The sequence below is a fragment of the Ostrea edulis genome, chromosome 7 (assembly GCF_947568905.1).
Source record: "Ostrea edulis chromosome 7, xbOstEdul1.1, whole genome shotgun sequence".
NCBI lineage: Eukaryota > Metazoa > Mollusca > Bivalvia > Ostreida > Ostreidae > Ostrea > Ostrea edulis.
The window spans coordinates 43,211,047-43,226,378 of record NC_079170.1 but is presented as its reverse complement, the minus strand read 5'-3'; the positions used below and the strand labels follow the sequence as shown (position 1 = coordinate 43,226,378).

The following is a 15,332-nucleotide window of genomic DNA, read 5'->3' as shown; positions in this document are numbered from 1 at the left end:
TTGCAGTTAATGTACTCTGTATACTAAAAATTCATATTGATTTTGGATAGAATTTCACATTTAAAAACAAATAGATATGCGCCAAGTCCTTAGGAATCAACCCCACCCCCACCCCTCCACACGGGACTTTTTTTTGGATGATTGGACCGTATCCCCCTTTTCATCTGTCTCCCTACTTTGAAGTTTTTTTCCCAACGCCATGACATAAATAGATAAATAAATAAAATGCAAAAATAAAAACGAAAGATATATATGTATTCGGATTGGCATGTTCCACTTTGTCCGGGTTGAAATCCCCGAGGATGCAAATGTACATTACGCCGCACTGTTTGCAGTACGTACATGGTACAGGTGTACCGCATAGGTATGTAGCTACTAAGACTATAAACCAAACAGAATATCATATGTAAAACTATTACTCTGAATGCATTTGACTTGTTTACAATGTAGCCTGTCGGGGTGTGGTGCATGTCACACGCGTTGTTTACACGTGCACTTTAGGTGGCAGTGGAGGAAATTCGAACCATGTATGGATTATTGTCTCCTGATAACTTTGGCAGTTAACTTTTGATTTCAATCTACTTTTTAAGAATAATATAACCCTCGCTAATCATTGCCAACCTGCATTTCGATCTTGGCAGAATGATCTTCAGCTACAATTCAAAATTAAGGGGTGATGTTGTGTACTGAGTTTTTCTTGATTGTTTACATCTGTGACTGTTTATGTGATGTATCAACTGATCAAGCTGTACAGTGTCATGACATATAGTGGCATAGCTTCCATTTATGTACTTGCGCATCATTTTGTCAAAAGAAGAAAATTCTAAAATGATAATTAAGATTTTTAACATGTATATGAATATACATGTATGTGTATGTTTGATTTTAGTATAATACCTGTAGAGAATATTTCAGTAGTATGAAGTGCCACACATTTAGACGCATGCATGTGGTGTTTAAAGGTCTCATCTGAAAGACCAGCAACTTTCTCTTTTGAATGCTAAATATGATGATTGAGCATTCACCTCACTACCTACATTTTCACCCTAAATAAAGTACAAGCATGGCTCGAAACCATGATTTCTTGATCCTGTTACCAGTCTTCACGAAAAACTTTGTAAAGTACAGGCCCTTCGGGCCTCCCAGTATAATAATTGTGCAAGCCCGAACAATATTTTGCAGGCCCAAAATGTTTATTTTCTAATTTGATCTCTTGTTATTTGCTGATTCTACTCTATAGACACATGCACAGTTCTTTTACTGTAGGAAAATACAGGTCAAGATGATCATAGTTAAAGAACAACTGACATTAAAAGGATTATATTATTTTTCAACATATTAATCCAGTATATACGAAAGTTTTTGGACCACACAGGACATTCGGTCCAGTGTAATCAATGAACACACCGGACCGAACCAAATTTTGTCAGACCGAAAAACCTAATGTAAAAAAGTGAAACACGTGAAAATGCAAAACCAAGTGAATCTTATTTATTATACTAGTTATACTATTCCAGGAATCCTTCCCGTATAATACTTTAGACAGTCCATGCGGTTTTAATCAATTCATTTACGTATTTGGATGTGTGCTATTTTTTTTACTTATAACAAACTCCGCATCAAGATAGTAAAGCTCAAAACCGGACATTGAGACATCTGACATTCCAGTCCGGTGTAAAAAATGATGCATCGGACCTGAGGCACTGCATATCGGTCAGGTCCGACGGTCCGATGTCTTTCGCATAGACTGATTAATCTCGCAGATACATCATCAGCTCATGTTCAACTCTGTTTTGTATACACCACGTACAAAACATTTTTTAAATGTTAGCCAAGGCCTACCCTCGCAGTGTTCGAAATTGGTTTAAAACTTGGTATAGACCACAGGTCTATGCCAAAATAAGATGACTTAGACCTCATCGAATTGGCATAGACCACAACATTGAAAAAATAATAACACAAATTTAAAACATTTTCATTTACTTCTAATATACTTAGAAAGTGTATTTTCTTTCCATTTCTGTAATATCATCCTTTCCTCATAATGTTTATCAGACGTCGACTGACCATGCAAGGCCCTCTTGGATAACTTTATTGCTTTAAATCTAGAAAATTGGCATAGACAATTTGGTCTATCTCAATTACAGTTGGCATAGACCAGTGCCATTTGACATATACTCGGTCTATGGTTAATTTTTAACACTGCCCTCGGTCCAATGGGGCATGAATTTTCGTTTTTTTTTCTCCTCGTACGACAGTTTTTTTGGGGTTTTTTTATCAGATGGTTGTGATTGTGAAATACGCTTGGGTGGTTTTGAATTTCCCGGACGAGCCCCCTCCCTATACTTCAGAAAAGGCAGCATGGTTGATAATTTTTCTATGCGAAATTTGACTACTAAGTCATGACATTTAGTCTGAGTCAATCTCACGCTTTATTTGTAATATATACAGAACATATAAGAAAACATTTACAGGCCCATCGGACTCCAGGGTTTAATATTTTAAGAAGCCCGATCCCGATTTTACTGGCCTCGGGCATCAGCCACTGGTTAATGTCGAAGACTGTGTTACCACTGAGCTACCATGACCAATTTTTATACGCCCGTCTTAAGACGGGACGTATTATGGTATGGCGTGTCTGTCCGTCCGTCTGTTAGCTTTTTCGTGTCCGACTCGTAACTTAAATACTACAAGGCCTAGAATCATCAAACTTTGTCTGTAGATACATCTTGGGTAGAAGGTGTGTCGCACATTAAGACCAGGTCACTGTGACTTTTCATTAAGAAGATATGGCCATATATGGCAAAAACTTGTCCGGCTCATAACTTGAAAACTATTAGACCTAGAATCACCAAAATTGGTCAACTAATGCATCTTAGGTAGAAGGTGTGTCGCATGCTACTTTAAGGTCACTGTGACATTTAATTAAGGTGATATAAAAAAAAAATGTTTTAATGGGTACTATCTATACTGTTAACAATATGTGACGGGCGTATCATGTGCCATGGCGGTGCACTTTATTTAACATGAATTCATAGCTAAAAAAAAATTATTACTAATTTTTTGGTTAATTCCATAAATATATTATTCCGCTCTCTAGACACAATTCTGGGTTACCCCCCTGCCTTTGGGGGTATAAGCACCTCATTTCTTTCAGAATGGCACAATGTCAGGAGAGCTTTTGTTATTTGTTATACTCTTAATGTTGATGGCATGCATCTATGAACAACAGGATAATTTTTTAGATTATTATTTCTGATATCATATTTGTAAATTGTTTATGAGGGGTTGTTAAAAGTTTGTGGACAAAAGGACGCACTTATTAAAAATTCAGAGTTATCGTAAGTGAAAAATATAGGAGATGTGTAACAAGATTGTATATTTGAAGATTTTAATTTTAATTAATTTTTATAAGTATTGATTTCAGATACATGTATGACATTGCATGCTTGGTGGGGTGGGGGGGGGGGCTACAGTTAGATAATATTCTGGTCAGCACATTCGATAAACTACATGGAATTCATTAAATCACTTCTTTTTCTTTCAGTGGTCTTCAACTTTTAATCTCCAAGAAGGAAATGTAATTAAAAGATGAATAAAGTATCCCTAAGAATACCAGAAGAAAGGCTATGTGTTGAGAAAAACAGCCCTTCCTCAGTACCTCAGAACTAGATGATAGCCCTTAATTGTTACTTTATGCTGAATATGACACAGTATAGAAGATCTGATCATGAAGAAGTAACACCATTGATACACTTGCCAACTGCCAAAATTACTTTCTGATAGTATGACGAGATTAGAAGATATCATGGTGTAGTCATGACACAAACTGCAAATCAAAGAATTAATTGTCTTCCCCAGAGGATGAACAGAGCACGATGGCTTCACATGGATAACATTTCCTTTCGAGTTTTGAAATTAGTAAGTATACAAAATATTTTAGGCCACATAGGGCCAAAAAAAAAATGTTTGTTTTAGGTCGCCTCTCATTTTTAAAAAAAGGGTTGGTAGGTAGGTTTATTTTATTTTTTTTTAAATATTTTTTTTTATAAAAATAAATAAGTGCCTTCGAATCAATGAAAATTTTATAGTTAAAGTTGTAATATAATGTGTTTAACAGATAAAAAATGGGTTCAGAGCACAATGTTTAATTTACAAAATACACAGTATGTGATGGAGTTTTAATATTACAATTATAGATGTCTTGGCATTTCGGGTAATAGTTCGTATATCGATGAATTGAAATCGGAAAATTGAAAAAAAATTAATAGGGTCGGTGGATATATTTAGGGTCGGGCAGACGACCTGAAACAAACACATTTTTTATTTTGGCCTAGTCATAAAATTATTTTTTAGATTTTCATCTTTGTTTGGAAATAAAAATGGGCAGGTGGTTGGAGTTTATTTTTATGCCCCCCTTTGAAAAAGAGGGGGCATATTGTTTTGCACCTGTTGGTCTGTCGGTCGGTCTGTAGACCATGTGTTGTCCGCTCAATATCTTGAGAACCATTCACTTGATGATAATGATATTTCATATGTGGGTTAGCAGGGTTTGACATTTACTTTCTTGAGCACTAGACCAGTCGGGCTACTTCAAATAATATTTACTAGACCTGACCTTACATCCACTAGCCCTGACCAACTTTCCAGAGAAAAGAAACCCTGATGGTTTCTCCATATTTAAGTACTTAATTCAAATGACAAACGTTAAGTTTAAACTAAAACATACTTAATTGTCTCAAAAACATCTTTAGTCTCGTCATTCAATTTGGTGCTTTTATTTTCAAACTTCCCAATCTACTCCTTTTTTTTTCTCGGAACATCCTTCCTTGAGGACGAGAAGTCGAGACATTCCCGCACATGTGTCAACAACGAAAAATGGCTATTTACGATTTAATTTATTCATTTGATACAGGCAACGAAATTAAGGGGAAATACTCGCTAAATGCGAATTAAAAATTGAATTTGCGAGTAAAAAATCACAAGTGATTGCAACTTTTTGCGAGTGAAAAAACCCCAATCTTTTTCCCGGATTTCCTCGGTTTATTGGCTGTACTTTGAAGTTTACAATAATCTTGTCTTGTGCATAGAAACTCTTTACAGAATGAATATATAAGTATTGAAAAAGTAAACGTGGATCGAATAAATAACTAAGGCCAAGGTCATCTCAGTCGATGGCCTACTTCATACACACTTCAGATGTCTCAGAGACGTCTGATTTAAATAGCAAGCATATTGATCTCGTCCGTGTCTATATAAAACAACACATGACAGTGTGTCACCATTTCACGCGGTGTCCTTCTGTACTCTATAGTCAAACACTTCGAGTTCGCGGGGTTTTCTTTTCAACTAGAATTTTTTTAGATGAAATTTCCAAAAGTTTTGAACATATAGTTTAAATTGGCGCAAACAGTCTTCAAGATTTCAATCCACATGATGCTGTTAATAGGTGGTAGATCTCTGGACAGCGAGTACGCCGCACAAGTGTACCATATGACCCGCACCATGTATGTTGTCTGATAATTCATTGAATTTTAAATGAAAGAATTCGCAATCTTATTTTTATTATTGCACTTTAAAGGAGATTTTAAAAGATTTTCCCAAAATTTTGATAAAGAGACATGCTTGTTTTCTTAAATTCATGTAAAACAGTAATCGATTGAAAAATGCTAGTAAAAGCTCAATTTTGCTAGTTGGAAAATAATCCACTAGCTAAAATTTGATAGTGGTGAAAAAAGTTAATTTCGATCCCTGTGATAGACACTTTCTTATATTCAATTAAAATAAACTGGGGTTTTTTTCAAATGAAAATAAATTCAGTTTATATATATTTATCCGAAATATAACTTTAAACCCATTAACAAAGAGTAAATGTCGTAAAACATCACTTCCGACAGCGACTATGTATTCGAACTAAAAATAGAGATTTTGTCATCACGCGGTTCAAAATTGCTCGCAAACTCTTTACAGTTATTTTTTAAAGTTAAAAATAAGATATCTTATGGTTTAAAATAAAGTTTCTTGTTTATTTTTTCAACATGACCAGTCGGACTAGTAAATCGACATTTTACCCGACCGGACCTATCATTTAGTAGACTCGGTCGGTCGGACGTGCCTTAGTGTCAAACCCTGGTTAGTTATGAGTAGAAGAGGATCCTTATTGTTTTTCAGGTCCAAAGGTCAAGGGTCAATCTACTCTGGACATAGGAATATAATGTCCGCTCAATATCTTGAGAACCCTTTGCTTGAAAGACATCAAACTTGGCACACTGGTACATCCTAAGGAGTAGATGACCCCTATTGATTTTAAGGTCATATGGTCAAAGGTCAAGGGTCAAACTGGGCATGGGAATATACTGACCATTCAATGTCTAGAGAACCCTTTGCTTGACAGACATCAAACTTGGTACACCAGTACATCTTCAGAAGAAGATGACCCCTATTGATTTTGAGGTCACATGGTCAAAGGTCAAGGGTCAAACTGGACATAGGAATATACTGTCCGTTCAATATCTTGAGAACCCTTTGCTTGACAGACATCAAACTTGGTACACTAGTACGTCTTCAGGAGAAGATGACCCCTATTGATTTTGAGGTCACGTGGTCAAAGGTCAAGGGTCAACTGGACATAGGAAGATACTGTCCATTCAATATATTGAGAACCCTTTTCTTGACAGACATCAAACTTAGTACACTGGTATGTCGTCAGGAGAAGATGACCCCTATTGATTTTGAGGTCACACGGTCAAAGGTCACACTGGACATAGGAATATATTGTCCGTTCAATATCTTGAGAACCCTTTGCTTGACAGACATCAAACTTGTTACACTAGTACGTCTTCAGGAGAAGATGACCCCTATTGATTTTGAGGTCACATGGTCAAAGATCAAGGGTAAACTGGACATAGGAATATAATGTCTGCTCAGTATCTTGAGAACCCTCTTCTTGACAGACATCAAACTTGGTACACTGATACGTCTTCAGGAGAAGATGACCCCTATTGATTTTGAGGTCACATGGTCAAAGGTCAAGGGTCACACTGGACATAGGAATATATTGTCCGTTTAATATCTTGAGAACCCTTTGCCTGACAGACATCAAACTTGTTACACTGGTACATCTTCAGGAGAAGATGACCCTTAATGATTTTGAGGTCACATGAGCAAAGGTCAAGGGTCAAACTGGACATAGGAATATACTGTCCATTCAATATCTTGAGAACCCTTTGCTTGACAGACATCAAACTTGGTACACTGGTACATCTTCAGGAGAAGATGATCCCTATTGATTTTGAGGTCACATGTTTAAAGATCAAGGGTCAACCTGGACATTGGAATATACTGTCTGCTCAATATCTTCAGAACCCTTTGCTTGACAGACATCAAACTTTAAATAGTACGCTGGTGTATATTCAGGAGAAGATGACTCCTATTGATTTTGAGGTCACATGGTCAAAGGTCAAGGGTCAAACTGGACATAGTAATATACTGTCCACTCAATATCTTGATAACCCTTTTACTTGACAGACATCAAACTTAGTACACTGGTACATCTTCAGGAGAGGATGACCCATATTGATTTTGAGGTCAAAAGTCAAAAGTTGAACTGGACATAGTAATATATTGTCTCCTATATTTTAAGAATTATTTGTTTGATTGACACGTACCAAACTTGGTACACTGGTACAGCATAAGGAGTAGATGACCCCTATTGAATTTTAGGTCACATGGTCAATTCACTCTTGACATAGGAAGATATTGTCTGCTCAGTATTTTGAATTGATGATAATACTATCAATTAAATGAGGTGTGTGTATAACCCTTTTCAATTTTGCACCATGGGGGGCATATGTGTTTTACAAACATCTCTTGTTTTTTTTTTCAGAATATATATTTCACGTTCATTATTCTCACATGTTGCTGTAGAGTGTAGATTACATCATTTTTTTACATTGTTTTCTTTGGACAGAAAATTTCCATACAGCAATATTATAATTGTTGTTGAGTGATTTTGAAGTACATTTTCATGTAACACTGAAGTTGAACATTCTTTTTCCTTGTTGTCCGTCTGTCTGTAAACTTTCACATTTCTGACTTCTTCTCAAGAACCACTGGGCCAATTTCAACCTAACTTGACAAAAAGCATCCTTGGTGAAGGGCTTTCAAGTTTGTTCAAATAAAGGGCCACACCCCCTTTCAAAGGGAAGATCTAATTACAAAATTGCAAAAATAGGGTGGGGTCATTTAAAAATCTTCTTCTAAAGAACCACTGGGCCAGATGATGTGAAAGTTACATGAAAGCTTCCGAACAAGTGTAGATTGAAGTTTGTTCAAATCATGACCCCCTGGGGTAGAATAGGGCCACACTAGGTGATCAAAGTTTTACATGTACAAATATATAGGGAAAATCTTCACAAGAAGTAGGAAAATAACAAGGCCAGTAAAATACAAATTTACGTAAAGGCTTCCTGAAATAGTGCAGATTCAAGTTTGTCATAATCATGCCTCCCAGGGAAGGTTGGCCGAGGCCACAATAGGAGATCAAAGTTTTACATTCAAATAAGTATAGAGAATTTTCAAGAACCATTAGGCCAGAGCAGTTTACATTTACATGAAAGCTTCCTGACATACAGCTCTGTAGTGCAGATTCAAGTTTGTAAAAATAAAATTTCCAAAAGGTGTCGCTGTGTTTGGTGTAATTTTTGTTCGTTCTGCACAAACTTGCTCACTCAGCTTGACACAGCCTAGGTAATTTACAGCTGATCATTTGATAAACACTTATTTTGTAGAAATAGAAATTATGATTTTTATCTATTTATACATTTATTGCTATTTCTATGAAGACCTTTTACTAATCACTTCTCTAAATATTTTTGCAGATTTGTCAGAATGTTATGCATCGTTATCAACAGAAAAGAACTTCATAGGTAGACCAAAGCTGACATGGGATGAGATCCTAGAACAAGACCTAGAGTTTACAGGATTGGATAGGATCAATCCACTGGGTCGCCAAGTGTGGAAGTACAAACTTCAACCTCGACAGGACAGCCAGGCCTCACCCTTGCAAAAAGATTAATTTGGCCTGGATAGTCAAAATGAGTGATGATGATTGATATCAAGGTCTGACACTGGAAGCTCAGTAAGGGTAGATGCTGGCAATGGAGCTGTTTAGCAATAAAACAAACAAGTTTAACATTAAACATATTTGTATACTTTTTTGGCTCACCTGAGCTTTTCTGATCACCTTTGCCTGTCGTCTGTCTGTTTATAAACTTTTCACATTTTCATTTTCTTCTCCAGAGTGAACCACTGGGCCAGTTTCAATCAAACTTGGTATGCATCATCAATAGATAAAGGGTATTCAAGTTTGTTCATATAAAGGGTCATGCACCCTTCAAAAAGGAAATAATCATGGAAATGCAAAAATAGGGTGGGGTCATTTAAAAAACCTTTTCAAGAACCACTGGACCAGGAAAGTTGAATTCACACGAAAGGTTCCTGTTTTGTGCAAATCATGGTCTCTGGGGGTAGGGTGGGGTCACAATAGAGAATCAAAGTTTTACATTCATATATAGTGCATATTCAAGTTTGTAAAAAGCTCACAGGGGTAGGGTGGGGGTCACAATAGGGGATTTAAGTTTTACATGTGAAATATATACAAGGAAAATCTTTTAAAATCTTCTCCTCAAAAACTAGATGCAGAACCGTAGCTCTTTGAAAAGAGAGCTTCAGATGAACCCCTTATAAAAAAAACTTCAATTTATGGCAGAGAAAAAAAGTGCATGTTTAAGTCCCTCTATCACTGCATTCCTGCATCGCTGTCTCATGAATTTAATATTAAATAATTCCCAACATATTTTCCCACTATACTTGTTTCCAAACATACTTTCAAATATTTTCTAAACCCACATATAACCCCAAAACAGCTTCAAGTGATTTCAATTTCTTTGTTGATGTAGCCATGTTAAGTAGCCAGTCGATTTGAACCCCAGTTCATTTCCATACTCATACTCATTTTGAAACATAATGTTTGTGTGAACTAATATCCTCACAAATATTTTTAGTGAAATATTTTGGATGAAATCATCCCAGTTGGGTTAAATACTTATTATTCAAATACTGTAGGTTTGAATATTGAACTAATCTCACAGCTTTCTTAAGTTTGGTCCCCATCCCCACCAGTCTGTTTTTACGCTTAACTATTGAAATGGGGTGTAAGGGATCAGACTAGGCTTTTATAGCATTATCAATTTTCAAAAGCTTTAGAAAAATTATACAATTTTAGGTCACTTGAGTAAACTCAGATGACATATTGCTATTGATCTGCATCTGTTGTAGTCCGTCGACATTAACAATTGAACATTTTTAACTAAATTCTATAACTGAAAGATGAAGATACCGCACAGCGATCAATCTACGATTCAAATAACGGAATTCTTTTCAAATTTAGTATGAAGCACACAAATTTACATTAAACCTTCTTGACATAGTGCATATTCAAGTTTGTTAAAATCATTTCCCCGGGAGTTATGGTGTGGTAACAATAGGGGGTCAAAGTTTTATATGCTAGCTGATATAAAGGAAAATTCTTTAAAGATATCTCTTGAACTATTTAAGCTAGGGCTTTCATATCTTGTATATACAATTTTTATGGCAAAACAAATCTGACCTATTCAGTATGTCCTGAACTACATTGTGTTTAAGGTAGATCTTTCAATTATATATTATGAATTTCTTATGATAAAACCTTTCATCTTGTTGAGGAGCCTCTCACCTCTGGTTGGCGCGGGTTTGAATCCTGCTCGCACCGGTAATTGAGAAAGTTTCCCAGTTTACTCTCGGAAGGTCGGTGGTCTCTTCCCAGGTACATTGTATCTGGGTTCTCTCTTCCACCAATAAAAACTGGGCACCACCAGATAACTGAAAAATTGTTGAGTGTGGCGGAAAACAGTTAAAACAATCAATCATATTATGTTATTTGACCTTGTGACCCTGAACTCTGAGTTTGACATACTTTTAAGAAAGTATAACGTATTAAGTATATCCAGGACTATTTTAGATAGGGCTTTTATGTTTTGTATATTGATTACTTATGGCAAGGTCTTTCATATCATACCAAGACCTACGACTTTTTACCTTGGTCTTATCCAGAACAGCAATATCATGCTAGTCATATCTTTGTCTTATATGATTTCATTTTAGTAATGTTGTGTTCTTTAGAGCTAGGTTTGGGTCACATTATTCATGAGAATAAAGATTGATAAAATAGCATTTAAAAATCAAAACAGCAGGGCCAAGATGACTCAGGTGAGCGATGTGGCCCATGGGCCTCTTGTTGATTTTGATATTTCTACCTATATCATTTGTATGAGAAATGGAACTCCTTTTTTTCTTTTACAAATACATGTATTATCATATGGATCCATCTTTGTTGATTATTTAATCAAAGGACATATTCAATGTATTAAATGTAAATTTATGGATATGTCTGTGGTTGAATTACTTATGTATGTATGTATACATTTTTCTCGCACATGCAATTACATATATGATGTATATATATTTACTAATTGTACATGTAATATCCCCTGTTATATAATAAAATATATGACTGAGAATAAAAGACCTGCTGTTTTCATTGCTACCATGAAACATTAAAAGATTAGAATAATTCAAATATCTTAATGAATTCTATAATATATGAATTTGATATTTGTATATGATTGCCTCACTGGTGTTCAATGTGAACTTTGGTTTATTGTTTCAGTTTGCTCGATCTTTATATCAAATTAAAATTTAAGACAAATAAGGAATTATTTCCGAAATTGGTTAATATGGTACATTGTAGTAAAATAATCAAGAGTTTATTCATATGAGATAGCTAAATTTCACATGGATAACCAGTGACTGATTCTTGATTGTCAACATTTTCACCGAACAGTTCAGAAATTACCATGGTACATGTACATACTATTAGGGGATCATAAAATTCCTTAAAGAGTGACAAATTTTTAAATATCACCTTTTCAAGGAGAAAAATCCTCTTACGTATATGAATACTATGAAGAGATTAAAAGAGAGGTGGCTAGATCACTTGTATGGTGAGATTCGTTTGTGGCAAGAACTGGTATGATGTCTTGAGTCAGAAAGCACTGGAATCCACTAGGAATAGTTTTAGATCTATGGAGCGCCAAAATAACAAACTCAGATATTTGAAGATATCTTTAATTATTTGAAGATATTATTAATTCATTTCATGCACGCAACATTGCAATCAAAGATCTCTTCAAATAATTAATGATATCTTCATTTGAATTGAATTATTGATATCATTATTTATTCCGCTGAATTGATGCACACAATAATTTAATTGTTGCTCTCCTCAAATGAATTATAATTTAATGATACCAACAATAGAATTAATGCATGCTACAATTCAATTGAAGAGAGCAATAATTCATTAATGCTAACATCACTTAATGTGCGCAATAAATGGATTATTGCTCTCTTCTATTGAATTAATGATATCATTAATTAAATTGATGCGTGCAATAATTATGTTAGTGAGAGTAATTATCTAATTGAGATATAATCCTTAATTAATTCGACATATCCACAACTGAATGAATGATTTCTTTAATTGAATTGTTGCTCTCTTTTTAAAAACAAAACAACGATGTGCGCATTAATTACTTATGAAATAGCCCTGTATATATAATTAAAAAGATCTATTGAATTAAAAGAGATAATCAAGTCATTCATACAGAGCTCTAAATTAATTTTTGCAAGCAATATTTCCACCACATGGATATTATTGGACTTCAATTATTTGAGCTTATGTAAAACATTAAGATTTTAAAAATCATCCTGGTGAATTTGTATTACAAAAGTCATGAGAGGACACGTCCAGTTTTTGAACAAAAACAGAAAGTAATATATTCCCTTGAATTTGGTCATCCCTGTCCTCAGTGTGTTTCAGACGTGTTTGGGGGGGGGGGGGGGGGGGGGGGGGGGGGGGGGGGGTCCAACACGTTTAGCGGATATTTAGTTGTTGGCATGTGGCGGGAGCGAAACCAGGAATTATCCAAGGGAAGGACGTAATGAGTGCCTAAAGCACGAAATCTCTAAACAAAAATATCAAAATATCTAAGATGAAGGAAAATCGTGATTTTTGGGGGTTTTCTATTACAATTTTGTCCTCATATTTCAAAGTGAGATGATAGTCAAAATTGACATAATTTCCATGTACATATCATAAACATGTAGATATTTTTGTAACAGTATATGAAGGAATCTGGAGCAAATCCTGATTCTGAAGTTATATAAACTGGTGTTATACACCGGATTTTCAAACAATTTATGGTTTTTGCAACGTTTGATTAAAGTTTTCTGTAAGGCCACATCTATGTAGTTACATTTACACAGAATGTTCATGAAAATGTTACCTTTTGGAGTGGAATTAAGATATCGCGTAACATTTTTTTTTTTACAAAGATATCTAATTTTTATCTATATCAAAAGTCAACAAAAAACTTAAAAGTAATACAAAAAATGTATATAATTATTAATACTTGTTTTAGATCTTTTAGGCACTGCATTATACAGAATTTTGATTTTATTTATCATACTTTTTGGTTGAATTACTACCGAGTCTGGCCCGTACAGCATGTATTGACAAACGAGGGAGTCTATAATCATAGAAGTATATATATATATATATATATATATATATATATATATATATATATATATATATATATATCAGGGAAGTCGTTGTGGCCGAGTGGACTTACGCACTGGTTTGACAATCTTGCTTGGCGGTGGGTGCCGTACGGGGCTGGGGCGAAAATTTTCAGTACCTAGTTGTGATTATTTAGTGCTTTATATATATATTATATATATATATATATATATATATATAATGATAATTATTATAAGTTATTATTACAATTAAAGTTATCATTATGGACACTACTACCCCTCCCCCGACCGGTCGCGGTAGCTCAATGGTAGAGAGTTCGCTTCGTAACCGGGAGGTCGTGAGTTCAAGCACCGTTCATCCGCAAACCCAATTTTAAGACGTTGAAATTGGTAGTGATTGCTCCTTCGCCAAACGCTCGACATTTAGAAGTGAGAATCACGGATCTTTTAGATGTGACCTTATAAACGTAGATCCCTGGTCGTACATGTAGTAGGTGTTCGCACGATATTTCAAAGAACCCTCACTGCTACGACCTTGAACCCTATGGATACATTGGATAGGTACTCCGCTTAAAGCTGGTTACGTCTCAATATGAATAAAATATTCTCGACGGGACGTAAATTATATAAGCAATCAATCATCCAATCAATACTATCCCCCCCCCTTTTTTTTGTTGTTGATTTTCTTAAGGCGATAATTTCAACGAAATGTGTGGATTCCCTGTCTATCCCATCCCAATTTCCATTTATGTAATCGTTTCACACTTTTTTGTAAGTTTTAGAGATTGGCCTTATGTATTTAGCGTGGTGAGAATGATTGTTTGGATGTTTCAAAGTGTTTGATTGCCCGTGTGTATCAGAGTGTTTAACTGGCCGCGTGTTTCAGAGTGTTCAATTGCCTGTGTGTAAAGGAAAGTGTTCAATTATCTGTGTGTAAAGGAAAGTGTTCAATTGACGGTGTGTAAAAGAAAGTGTTCAATCCCCTGTGTGTAAAGGAAAGTGTTCAATTGCCTGTGTGTAAAGGAAAGTGTTCAATTGACCGTGTGTAAAGGAAAGTGTTCAATTGCCTGTGTGTAAAGGAAAGTGTTCAATTGACCGTGTGTAAAGGAAAGTGTTCAATTGCCTGTGTGTAAAGGAAAGTGTTCAATTGACCGTGTGTAAAGAAAAGTGTTCAATTGCCTGTGTGTAAAGGAAAGTGTTCAATTGACAGTGTGTAAAGGAAAGTGTTCACTTGATAAGCAAAAATTCAAGGAGTGAATAAAACTATATTTCACAAATTTCGACCGCAGCAATGTCTTCTATGTTGTTTTTAGTACCAAATAGTAAATTTTCGTACTAAAATACCAATAACTGTAGAAGTGTTCAGTTGCAGGTGGGGAGTTAAGGTGTTCATTTGACACGCGTTACACGTATGTGTGTCTGTGTGTGTGTGTGTGTGTGTGTGTGTGTGTGTGTGTGTGTAACAGACTTGTGTTGACTTGATAATCACAACAACACTGTTCAGGTTCGTTTCAACAAGACGATCTCTTTATTATGGATCAATAAGATAGAGAATAATAGTAAAACCCATTCAATGGGAATGAGTCGTGAAACTCACAGTATACACACTGACAGGCTGATATCATGCAAAT

The 15,332-nt window shown here is 35.3% G+C and overlaps 1 long non-coding RNA gene across 2 annotated transcripts; it reads left to right on the top strand.

Annotated features, from left to right (window-relative positions):
* On the top strand, window positions 1–11,623 carry LOC130048163 (uncharacterized). Of its 2 annotated transcripts, XR_008797012.1 has the most exons (3): window positions 1–673; window positions 3,548–3,921; window positions 8,880–11,623. It is a non-coding gene; the product is annotated as an uncharacterized LOC130048163 (long non-coding RNA). The 2 variants fall into 2 exon arrangements; XR_008797011.1 differs by lacking the exon at window positions 1–673 and having other exon boundaries at window positions 1,793–3,921.
* Window positions 11,624–15,332: the final 3,709 nt, after the last annotated feature.